Consider the following 9,016-nt stretch of genomic DNA (forward strand, 5'->3'; position numbering starts at 1 on the left):
TGATAACCACTACACTACGGAAACCACATGAGACGGTGTGTTCAGGAACCATCAACGATTGTTTCCGCCCGGTCTCGAAACGGGGACCTTTCGAGTGTTAGGAGAACGTGATAACCACTACACTACGGAAACCACATGAGATGGTGCGTTCAGGGACATATCGCATGTTTCTCTGTTTGATTGTTGAAGTTCAGAATCAAAGAAAGAAAGACCAACGACTGTTTCCGCCCGGTCTCGAACCGAGGACCTTTCGCGTGTAAGGCGAACGTGATAACCACTACACTACGGAAACCACAGGAGATGGTGTGTTCAGGGACATAGTTTATGTATATCTGTTTGAATGTTGAAGTTGGGAATCAAAGAAAAAAACATCAACGACTGTTTCCGCCCGGTCTCGAAACGGGGACCTTTCGCGTGTAAGGCGAACGTGATAACCACTACACTACGGAAACCACAGGAGATGGTGCGTTCAGGGACATAGTGTATGTTTATCTGTTTGATTGCTGAAGTTCGGAATAAAGAAAGAAACACCAACGACTGTTTCCGCCCGGTCTCGAACCGGGGACCTTTCGCGTGTTAGGCGAACGTGATAACCACTACACTACGGAAACCACATGAGATGGTGCGTTCAGGGACATAGCTTATGTTTATCTGTTTGATTGTTGAATTTCGGAATCAAAGAAAAAAACATCAACGACTGTTTCCGCCCGGTCTCGAAGCGGGGACCTTTCGCGTGTAAGGCGAACGTGATAACCACTACACTACGGAAACAACATGCGATGGTGCGTTCAGGGACATAGCTTATGTTTATCTGTTTGATTGCTGAAGTTCGGAATAAAGAAAAAAACATCAACGACTGTTTCCGCCCGGTCTCGAACCGGGGACCTTTCGCGTGTGAGGCGAACGTGATAACCACTACACTACGGAAAACACATGAGATGGTGCGTTCAGGGACATAGCTTATGTTTATCTGTTTGATTGTTGAATTTCGGAATCAAAGAAAAAAACATCAACGACTGTTTCCGCCCGGTCTCGAAACGGGGACCTTTCGCGTGTAAGGCGAACGTGATAACCACTACACTACGGAAACCACAGGAGATGGTGCGTTCAGGGACATAGTGTATGTTTATCTGTTTGATTGCTGAAGTTCGGAATAAAGAAAAAAACAACAACGACTGTTTCCGCCCGGTCTCGAACCGGGGACCTTTCGCGTGTGAGGCGAACGTGATAACCACTACACTACGGAAACCACATGAGATGGTGCGTTCAGGGACATAGGGCATGTTTATCTTTTTGATTGTTGAAGTTCGGAATCAAAGAAAGAAACACCAACGACTGTTTCCGCCCGGTCTCGAACCGGGGACCTTTCGCGTGTTAGGCGAACGTGATAACCACTACACTACGGAAACAACATGAGATGGTGCGTTCAGGGACATAGCTTATGTTTATCTGTTTGATTGTTGAAGTTCGGAATCAAAGAAAGAAACACCAACGACTGTTTCCGCCCGGTCTCGAACCGGGGACCTTTCGCGAACGTGATAACCACTACACTACGGAAACCACATGAGACGGAGTGTTCAGGAACCATCAACGATTGTTTCCGCCCGGTCTCGAAACGGGGACCTTTCGAGTGTTAGGAGAACGTGATAACCACTACACTACGGAAACCACATGAGATGGTGCGTTCAGGGACATAGCTTATGTCTATCTGTTTGATTGTTGAATTTCGGAATCAAAGAAAAAAACATCAACGACTGTTTCCGCCCGGTCTCGAAACGGGGACCTTTCGCGTGTAAGGCAAACGTGATAACCACTACACTACGGAAACCACAGGAGATGGTGCGTTCAGGGACATATCGCATGTTTCTCTGTTTGATTGTTGAAGTTCGGAATCAAAGAAAGAAAGACCAACGACTGTTTCCGCCCGGTCTCGAACCGGGGACCTTTCGCGTGTAAGGCGAACGTGATAACCACTACACTACGGAAACCACAGGAGATGGTGCGTTCAGGGACATAGCTTATGTTTATCTGTTTGATTGCTGAAGTTCGGAATAAACAAAAAAACATCAACGACTGTTTCCGCCCGGTCTCGAACCGGGGACCTTTCGCGTGTGCGGCGAACGTGATAACCACTACACTACGGAAACCACATGAGATGGTGCGTTCAGGGACATAGCGCATGTTTATCTGTTTGATTGTTGAAGTTCGGAATCAAAGAAAGAAACACCAACGACTGTTTCCGCCCGGTCTCGAAACGGGGACCTTTCGAGTGTTAGGAGAACGTGATAACCACTACACTACGGAAACCACATGAGATGGTGCGTTCAGGGACATATCGCATGTTTCTCTGTTTGATTGTTGAAGTTCGGAATCAAAGAAAGAAAGACCAACGACTGTTTCCGCCCGGTCTCGAACCGGGGACCTTTCGCGTGTAAGGCGAACGTGATAACCACTACACTACGGAAACCACAGGAGATGGTGTGTTCAGGGACATAGTTTATGTTTATCTGTTTGATTGCTGAAGAATCAAAGAAAAAAACACCAACGACTGTTTCCGCCCGGTTTCGAACCGGGGACCTTTCGCATGTTAGGCGAACGTGATAACCACTACACTACGGAAACCACATGAGATGGTGCCTTCAGGGACATAGCTTATGTTTATCTGTTTGATTGTTGAAGTTCGGAATCAAAGAAAGAAACACCAACGACTGTTTCCGCCCGGTCTCGAACCGGGGACCTTTCGCGAACGTGATAACCACTACACTACGGAAACCACATGAGACGGTGTGTTCAGGAACCATCAACGATTGTTTCCGCCCGGTCTCGAAACGGGGACCTTTCGAGTGTTAGGAGAACGTGATAACCACTACACTACGGAAACCACATGAGATGGTGCGTTCAGGGACATATCGCATGTTTCTCTGTTTGATTGTTGAAGTTCGGAATCAAAGAAAGAAAGACCAACGACTGTTTCCGCCCGGTCTCGAACCGGGGACCTTTCGCGTGTAAGGCGAACGTGATAACCACTACACTACGGAAACCACAGGAGATGGTGTGTTCAGGGACATAGTTTATGTATATCTGTTTGAATGTTGAAGTTGGGAATCAAAGAAAAAAACATCAACGACTGTTTCCGCCCGGTCTCGAAACGGGGACCTTTCGCGTGTAAGGCGAACGTGATAACCACTACACTACGGAAACCACAGGAGATGGTGCGTTCAGGGACATAGTGTATGTTTATCTGTTTGATTGTTGAAGTTCGGAATCAAAGAAAGAAACACCAACGACTGTTTCCGCCCGGTCTCGAACCGGGGACCTTTCGCGTGTTAGGCGAACGTGATAACCACTACACTACGGAAACAACATGAGATGGTGCGTTCAGGGACGTAGCTTATGTTTATCTGTTTGATTGTTGAAGTTCGGAATCAAAGAAAGAAACACCAACGACTGTTTCCGCCCGGTCTTGAACCGGGGACCTTTCGCGTGTAAGGCGAACGTGATAACCACTACACTACGGAAACCACAGGAGATGGTGTGTTCAGGGACATAGTTTATGTATATCTGTTTGAATGTTGAAGTTGGGAATCAAAGAAAAAAACATCAACGACTGTTTCCGCCCGGTCTCGAACCGGGGACCTTTCGCGTGTGAGGCGAACGTGATAACCACTACACTACGGAAACCACATGAGATGGTGCCTTCAGGGACATAGCTTATGTTTATCTGTTTGATTGTTGAAGTTCGGAATCAAAGAAAGAAACACCAACGACTGTTTCCGCCCGGTCTCGAACCGGGGACCTTTCGCGAACGTGATAACCACTACACTACGGAAACCACATGAGACGGTGTGTTCAGGAACCATCAACGATTGTTTCCGACCGGTCTCGAAACGGGGACCTTTCGAGTGTTAGGAGAACGTGATAACCACTACACTACGGAAACCACATGAGATGGTGCGTTCAGGGACATATCGCATGTTTCTCTGTTTGATTGTTGAAGTTCGGAATCAAAGAAAGAAAGACCAACGACTGTTTCCGCCCGGTCTCGAACCGAGGACCTTTCGCGTGTAAGGCGAACGTGATAACCACTACACTACGGAAACCACAGGAGATGGTGTGTTCAGGGACATAGTTTATGTATATCTGTTTGAATGTTGAAGTTGGGAATCAAAGAAAAAAACATCAACGACTGTTTCCGCCCGGTCTCGAAACGGGGACCTTTCGCGTGTAAGGCGAACGTGATAACCACTACACTACGGAAACCACAGGAGATGGTGCGTTCAGGGACATAGTGTATGTTTATCTGTTGGATTGCTGAAGTTCGGAATAAAGAAAAAAACATCAACGACTGTTTCCGCCCGGTCTCGAACCGGGGACCTTTCGCGTGTTAGGCGAACGTGATAACCACTACACTACGGAAACAACATGAGATGGTGCGTTCAGGGACATAGCTTATGTTTATCTGTTTGATTGTTGAAGTTCGGAATCAAAGAAAGAAACACCAACGACTGTTTCCGCCCGGTCTCGAACCGGGGACCTTTCGCGTGTGAGGCGAACGTGATAACCACTACACTACGGAAACCACATGAGATGGTGCATTCAGGGACAAAGGGCATGTTCATCTGTTTGATTGTTGAAGTTCGGAATCAAAGAAAGAAACACCAACGACTGTTTCCGCCCGGTCTCAAACCGGGGACCTTTCGCGTGTTAGGCGAACGTGATAACCACTACACTACGGAAACAACATGAGATGGTGCGTTCAGGGACATAGCTTATGTTTATCTGTTTGATTGTTGAAGTTCGGAATCAAAGAAAGAAACACCAACGACTGTTTCCGCCCGGTCTCGAACCGGGGACCTTTCGCGAACGTGATAACCACTACACTACGGAAACCACATGAGACGGTGTGTTCAGGAACCATCAACGATTGTTTCCGCCCGGTCTCGAAACGGGGACCTTTCGAGTGTTAGGAGAACGTGATAACCACTACACTACGGAAACCACATGAGATGGTGCGTTCAGGGACATAGCGCATGTTTATCTGTTTGATTGTTGAAGTTCGGAATCAAAGAAAGAAAGACCAACGACTGTTTCTGCACGGTCTCGAAACGGGGACCTTCCGCGTGGAAGGCGAACGTGATAACCACTACACTACGGAAACCACATGAGATGGTGCGTTCAGGGACATATCGCATGTTTCTCTGTTTGATTGTTGAAGTTCGGAATCAAAGAAAGAAAGACCAACGACTGTTTCCGCCCGGTCTCGAAACGGGGACCTTTTGCGTGTAAGGTGAACGTGATAACCACTACACTACGGAAACCACAGGAGATGGTGTGTTCAGGGACATAGTTTATGTATATCTGTTTGAATGTTGAAGTTGGGAATCAAAGAAAAAAACATCAACGACTGTTTCCGCCCGGTCTCGAACCAGGGACCTTTCGCGAACGTGATAACCACTACACTACGGAAACCACATGAGATGGTGCGTTCAGGGACATAGCGCATGTTTATCTGTTTGATTGTTGAAGAATCAAAGAAAAAAACAACAACGACTGTTTCCGCCCGGTTTCGAACCGGGGACCTTTCGCATGTTAGGCGAACGTGATAACCACTACACTACGGAAACCACATGAGTTGGTGCCTTCAGGGACATAGCTTATGTTTATCTGTTTGATTGTTGAAGTTCGGAATCAAACAAAGAAACACCAACGACTGTTTCCGCCCGGTCTCGAACCGGGGACCTTTCGCGTGTTAGGCGAACGTGATAACCACTACACTACGGAAACCACATGAGATGGTGCCTTCAGGGACATAGCTTATGTTTATCTGTTTGATTGTTGAATTTCGGAATCAAAGAAAAAAACATCAACGACTGTTTCCGCCCGGTCTCGAAACGGGGACCATTCGCGTGTAAGGCGAACGTGATAACCACTACACTACGGAAACCACAGGAGATGGTGTGTTCAGGAACCATCAACGATTGTTTCCGCCCGGTCTCGAAACGGGGACCTTTCGAGTGTTAGGAGAACGTGATAACCACTACACTACGGAAACCACATGAGATGGTGCGTTCAGGGACATATCGCATGTTTCTCTGTTTGATTGTTGAAGTTCGGAATCAAAGACAGAAAGACCAACGACTGTTTCCGCCCGGTCTCGAACCGGGGACCTTTCGCGAACGTGATAACCACTACACTACGGAAACCACATGAGACGGTGTGTTCAGGAACCATCAACGATTGTTTCCGCCCGGTCTCGAAACGGGGACCTTTCGAGTGTTAGGAGAACGTGATAACCACTACACTACGGAAACCACATGAGATGGTGCGTTCAGGGACATAGCTTATGTTTATCTGTTTGATTGTTGAAGTTCGGAATCAAAGAAAGAAAGACCAACGACTGTTTCTGCACGGTCTCGAAACGGGGACCTTCCGCGTGGAAGGCGAACGTGATAACCACTACACTACGGAAACCACATGAGATGGTGCGTTCAGGGACATAGTCTATGTTTATCTGTTTGATTGCGAAGTTCGGAATCCAAGAAAAAAACACCAACGACTGTTTCCGCCCGGTCTCGAAACGGGGACCTTTCGAGTGTTAGGCAAACGTGATAACCACTACACTACGGAAACCACATGAGATGGTGCGTTCAGGGACATAGCTTATGTTTATCTGTTTGATTGTTGAATTTCGGAATCAAAGAAAAAAACATCAACGACTGTTTCCGCCCGGTCTCGAAACGGGGACCTTTCGCGTGTAAGGCGAACGTGATAACCACTACACTACGGAAACCACAGGAGATGGTGTGTTCAGGAACCATCAACGATTGTTTCCGCCCGGTCTCGAAACGGGGACCTTTCGAGTGTTAGGAGAACGTGATAACCACTACACTACGGAAACCACATGAGATGGTGCGTTCAGGGACATATCGCATGTTTCTCTGTTTGATTGTTGAAGTTCGGAATCAAAGAAAGAAAGACCAACGACTGTTTCCGCCCGGTCTCGAACCGGGGACCTTTCGCGAACGTGATAACCACTACACTACGGAAACCACATGAGACGGTGTGTTCAGGAACCATCAACGATTGTTTCCGCCCGGTCTCGAAACGGGGACCTTTCGAGTGTTAGGAGAACGTGATAACCACTACACTACGGAAACCACATGAGATGGTGCGTTCAGGGACATAGCTTATGTTTATCTGTTTGATTGTTGAAGTTCGGAATCAAAGAAAGAAAGACCAACGACTGTTTCTGCACGGTCTCGAAACGGGGACCTTCCGCGTGGAAGGCGAACGTGATAACCACTACACTACGGAAACCACATGAGATGGTGCGTTCAGGGACATAGTGTATGTTTATCTGTTTGATTGCGAAGTTCGGAATCCAAGAAAAAAACACCAACGACTGTTTCCGCCCGGTCTCGAAACGGGGACCTTTCGAGTGTTAGGAGAACGTGATAACCACTACACTACGGAAACCACATGAGATGGTGCGTTCAGGGACATATCGCATGTTTCTCTGTTTGATTGTTGAAATTCGGAATCAAAGAAAGAAAGACCAACGACTGTTTCCGCCCGGTCTCGAAACGGGGACCTTCCGCGTGGAAGGCGAACGTGATAACCACTACACTACGGAAACCACATGAGATGGTGCGTTCAGGGACATAGTGTATGTTTATCTGTTTGATTGCGAAGTTCGGAATCAAAGAAAGAAACATCAACGACTGTTTCCGCACGGTCTCGAACCGGGGACCTTTCGCGTGTGAGGCGAACATGATAACCACTACACTACGGAAACCACATGAGATGGTGCGTTCAGGGACATAGCTTATGTTTATCTGTTTGATTGTTGAATTTCGGAATCAAAGAAAAAAACATCAACGACTGTTTCCGCCCGGTCTCGAAACGGGGACCTTCCGCGTGTAAGGCAAACGTGATAACCACTACACTACGGAAACCACATGAGATGGTGCGTTCAGGGACATAGTGTATGTTTATCTGTTTGATTGCGAAGTTCGGAATCAAAGAAAAAAACATCAACGACTGTTTCCGCCCGGTCTCGAACCGGGGACCTTTCGCGTGTGAGGCGAACGTGATAACCACTACACTACGGAAACCACATGAGATGGTGCGTTCAGGGACATAGCTTATGTTTATCTGTTTGATTGCTGAAGTTCGGAATAAACAAAAAAACATCAACGACTGTTTCCGCCTGGTCTCGAACCGGGGACCTTTCGCGTGTGCGGCGAACGTGATAACCACTACACTACGGAAACCACATGAGATGGTGCGTTCAGGGACATAGCGCATGTTTATCTGTTTGATTGTTGAAGTTCGGAATCAAAGAAAGAAACACCAACGACTGTTTCTGCCCGGTCTCGAACCGGGGACCTTTCGCGTGTTAGGCGAACGTGATAACCACTACACTACGGAAACCACATGAGATGGTGCGTTCAGGGACATAGCGCATGTTTATCTGTTTGATTGTCGAAGTTCGGAATCAAAGAAAAAAACACCAACGACTGTTTCCGCCCGGTCTCGAAACGGGGACCTTTCGAGTGTTAGGAGAACGTGATAACCACTACACTACGGAAACCACATGAGATGGTGCGTTCAGGGACATATCGCATGTTTCTCTGTTTGATTGTTGAAATTCGGAATCAAAGAAAGAAAGACCAACGACTGTTTCCGCCCGGTCTCGAAACGGGGACCTTCCGCGTGGAAGGCGAACGTGATAACCACTACACTACGGAAACCACATGAGATGGTGCGTTCAGGGACATAGTGTATGTTTATCTGTTTGATTGCGAAGTTCGGAATCAAAGAAAAAAACATCAACGACTGTTTCCGCCCGGTCTCGAACCGGGGACCTTTCGCGTGTGAGGCGAACGTGATAACCACTACACTACGGAAACCACATGAGATGGTGCGTTCAGGGACATAGCTTGTGTTTATCTGTTTGATTGCTGAAGTTCGGAATAAACAAAAAAACATCAACGACTGTTTCCGCCTGGTCTCG

General features: G+C 47.4%; 25 non-coding genes across 25 annotated transcripts; all 25 read right to left on the minus strand.

The window, feature by feature from the left end:
* Positions 1-219: 219 nt before the first annotated feature.
* On the minus strand, positions 220-292 carry trnav-uac (transfer RNA valine (anticodon UAC)). The gene has a single exon. It is a non-coding gene; the product is annotated as a tRNA-Val (tRNA).
* An 87-nt stretch (positions 293-379) lies between these two features.
* Positions 380-452, minus strand: trnav-uac (transfer RNA valine (anticodon UAC)). Its single transcript has one exon. It is a non-coding gene; the product is annotated as a tRNA-Val (tRNA).
* An 86-nt stretch (positions 453-538) lies between these two features.
* On the minus strand, positions 539-611 carry trnav-aac (transfer RNA valine (anticodon AAC)). The gene has a single exon. It is a non-coding gene; the product is annotated as a tRNA-Val (tRNA).
* A 406-nt stretch (positions 612-1,017) lies between these two features.
* Positions 1,018-1,090, minus strand: trnav-uac (transfer RNA valine (anticodon UAC)). The gene has a single exon. It is a non-coding gene; the product is annotated as a tRNA-Val (tRNA).
* Positions 1,091-1,176: 86 nt separating this feature from the next.
* Positions 1,177-1,249, minus strand: trnav-cac (transfer RNA valine (anticodon CAC)). The gene has a single exon. It is a non-coding gene; the product is annotated as a tRNA-Val (tRNA).
* An 87-nt stretch (positions 1,250-1,336) lies between these two features.
* On the minus strand, positions 1,337-1,409 carry trnav-aac (transfer RNA valine (anticodon AAC)). Its single transcript has one exon. It is a non-coding gene; the product is annotated as a tRNA-Val (tRNA).
* Positions 1,410-1,915: 506 nt separating this feature from the next.
* trnav-uac (transfer RNA valine (anticodon UAC)) lies at positions 1,916-1,988 on the minus strand. Its single transcript has one exon. It is a non-coding gene; the product is annotated as a tRNA-Val (tRNA).
* Positions 1,989-2,394: 406 nt separating this feature from the next.
* On the minus strand, positions 2,395-2,467 carry trnav-uac (transfer RNA valine (anticodon UAC)). Its single transcript has one exon. It is a non-coding gene; the product is annotated as a tRNA-Val (tRNA).
* Positions 2,468-2,549: 82 nt separating this feature from the next.
* Positions 2,550-2,622, minus strand: trnav-aac (transfer RNA valine (anticodon AAC)). Its single transcript has one exon. It is a non-coding gene; the product is annotated as a tRNA-Val (tRNA).
* A 346-nt stretch (positions 2,623-2,968) lies between these two features.
* Positions 2,969-3,041, minus strand: trnav-uac (transfer RNA valine (anticodon UAC)). The gene has a single exon. It is a non-coding gene; the product is annotated as a tRNA-Val (tRNA).
* Positions 3,042-3,128: 87 nt separating this feature from the next.
* On the minus strand, positions 3,129-3,201 carry trnav-uac (transfer RNA valine (anticodon UAC)). The gene has a single exon. It is a non-coding gene; the product is annotated as a tRNA-Val (tRNA).
* An 87-nt stretch (positions 3,202-3,288) lies between these two features.
* trnav-aac (transfer RNA valine (anticodon AAC)) lies at positions 3,289-3,361 on the minus strand. Its single transcript has one exon. It is a non-coding gene; the product is annotated as a tRNA-Val (tRNA).
* Positions 3,362-3,448: 87 nt separating this feature from the next.
* On the minus strand, positions 3,449-3,521 carry trnav-uac (transfer RNA valine (anticodon UAC)). Its single transcript has one exon. It is a non-coding gene; the product is annotated as a tRNA-Val (tRNA).
* Positions 3,522-3,608: 87 nt separating this feature from the next.
* Positions 3,609-3,681, minus strand: trnav-cac (transfer RNA valine (anticodon CAC)). Its single transcript has one exon. It is a non-coding gene; the product is annotated as a tRNA-Val (tRNA).
* A 346-nt stretch (positions 3,682-4,027) lies between these two features.
* On the minus strand, positions 4,028-4,100 carry trnav-uac (transfer RNA valine (anticodon UAC)). Its single transcript has one exon. It is a non-coding gene; the product is annotated as a tRNA-Val (tRNA).
* An 87-nt stretch (positions 4,101-4,187) lies between these two features.
* Positions 4,188-4,260, minus strand: trnav-uac (transfer RNA valine (anticodon UAC)). Its single transcript has one exon. It is a non-coding gene; the product is annotated as a tRNA-Val (tRNA).
* An 86-nt stretch (positions 4,261-4,346) lies between these two features.
* Positions 4,347-4,419, minus strand: trnav-aac (transfer RNA valine (anticodon AAC)). The gene has a single exon. It is a non-coding gene; the product is annotated as a tRNA-Val (tRNA).
* An 87-nt stretch (positions 4,420-4,506) lies between these two features.
* On the minus strand, positions 4,507-4,579 carry trnav-cac (transfer RNA valine (anticodon CAC)). The gene has a single exon. It is a non-coding gene; the product is annotated as a tRNA-Val (tRNA).
* Positions 4,580-5,551: 972 nt separating this feature from the next.
* trnav-aac (transfer RNA valine (anticodon AAC)) lies at positions 5,552-5,624 on the minus strand. Its single transcript has one exon. It is a non-coding gene; the product is annotated as a tRNA-Val (tRNA).
* Positions 5,625-5,711: 87 nt separating this feature from the next.
* Positions 5,712-5,784, minus strand: trnav-aac (transfer RNA valine (anticodon AAC)). The gene has a single exon. It is a non-coding gene; the product is annotated as a tRNA-Val (tRNA).
* Positions 5,785-6,717: 933 nt separating this feature from the next.
* Positions 6,718-6,790, minus strand: trnav-uac (transfer RNA valine (anticodon UAC)). The gene has a single exon. It is a non-coding gene; the product is annotated as a tRNA-Val (tRNA).
* Positions 6,791-7,563: 773 nt separating this feature from the next.
* Positions 7,564-7,636, minus strand: trnag-ucc (transfer RNA glycine (anticodon UCC)). Its single transcript has one exon. It is a non-coding gene; the product is annotated as a tRNA-Gly (tRNA).
* A 405-nt stretch (positions 7,637-8,041) lies between these two features.
* Positions 8,042-8,114, minus strand: trnav-cac (transfer RNA valine (anticodon CAC)). Its single transcript has one exon. It is a non-coding gene; the product is annotated as a tRNA-Val (tRNA).
* A 566-nt stretch (positions 8,115-8,680) lies between these two features.
* Positions 8,681-8,753, minus strand: trnag-ucc (transfer RNA glycine (anticodon UCC)). The gene has a single exon. It is a non-coding gene; the product is annotated as a tRNA-Gly (tRNA).
* Positions 8,754-8,839: 86 nt separating this feature from the next.
* trnav-cac (transfer RNA valine (anticodon CAC)) lies at positions 8,840-8,912 on the minus strand. The gene has a single exon. It is a non-coding gene; the product is annotated as a tRNA-Val (tRNA).
* Between the last annotated feature and the right edge of the window lie 104 nt (positions 8,913-9,016).

This window comes from Gasterosteus aculeatus, chromosome Y, assembly GCF_964276395.1.
Source record: "Gasterosteus aculeatus chromosome Y, fGasAcu3.hap1.1, whole genome shotgun sequence".
Lineage (NCBI taxonomy): Eukaryota > Metazoa > Chordata > Actinopteri > Perciformes > Gasterosteidae > Gasterosteus > Gasterosteus aculeatus.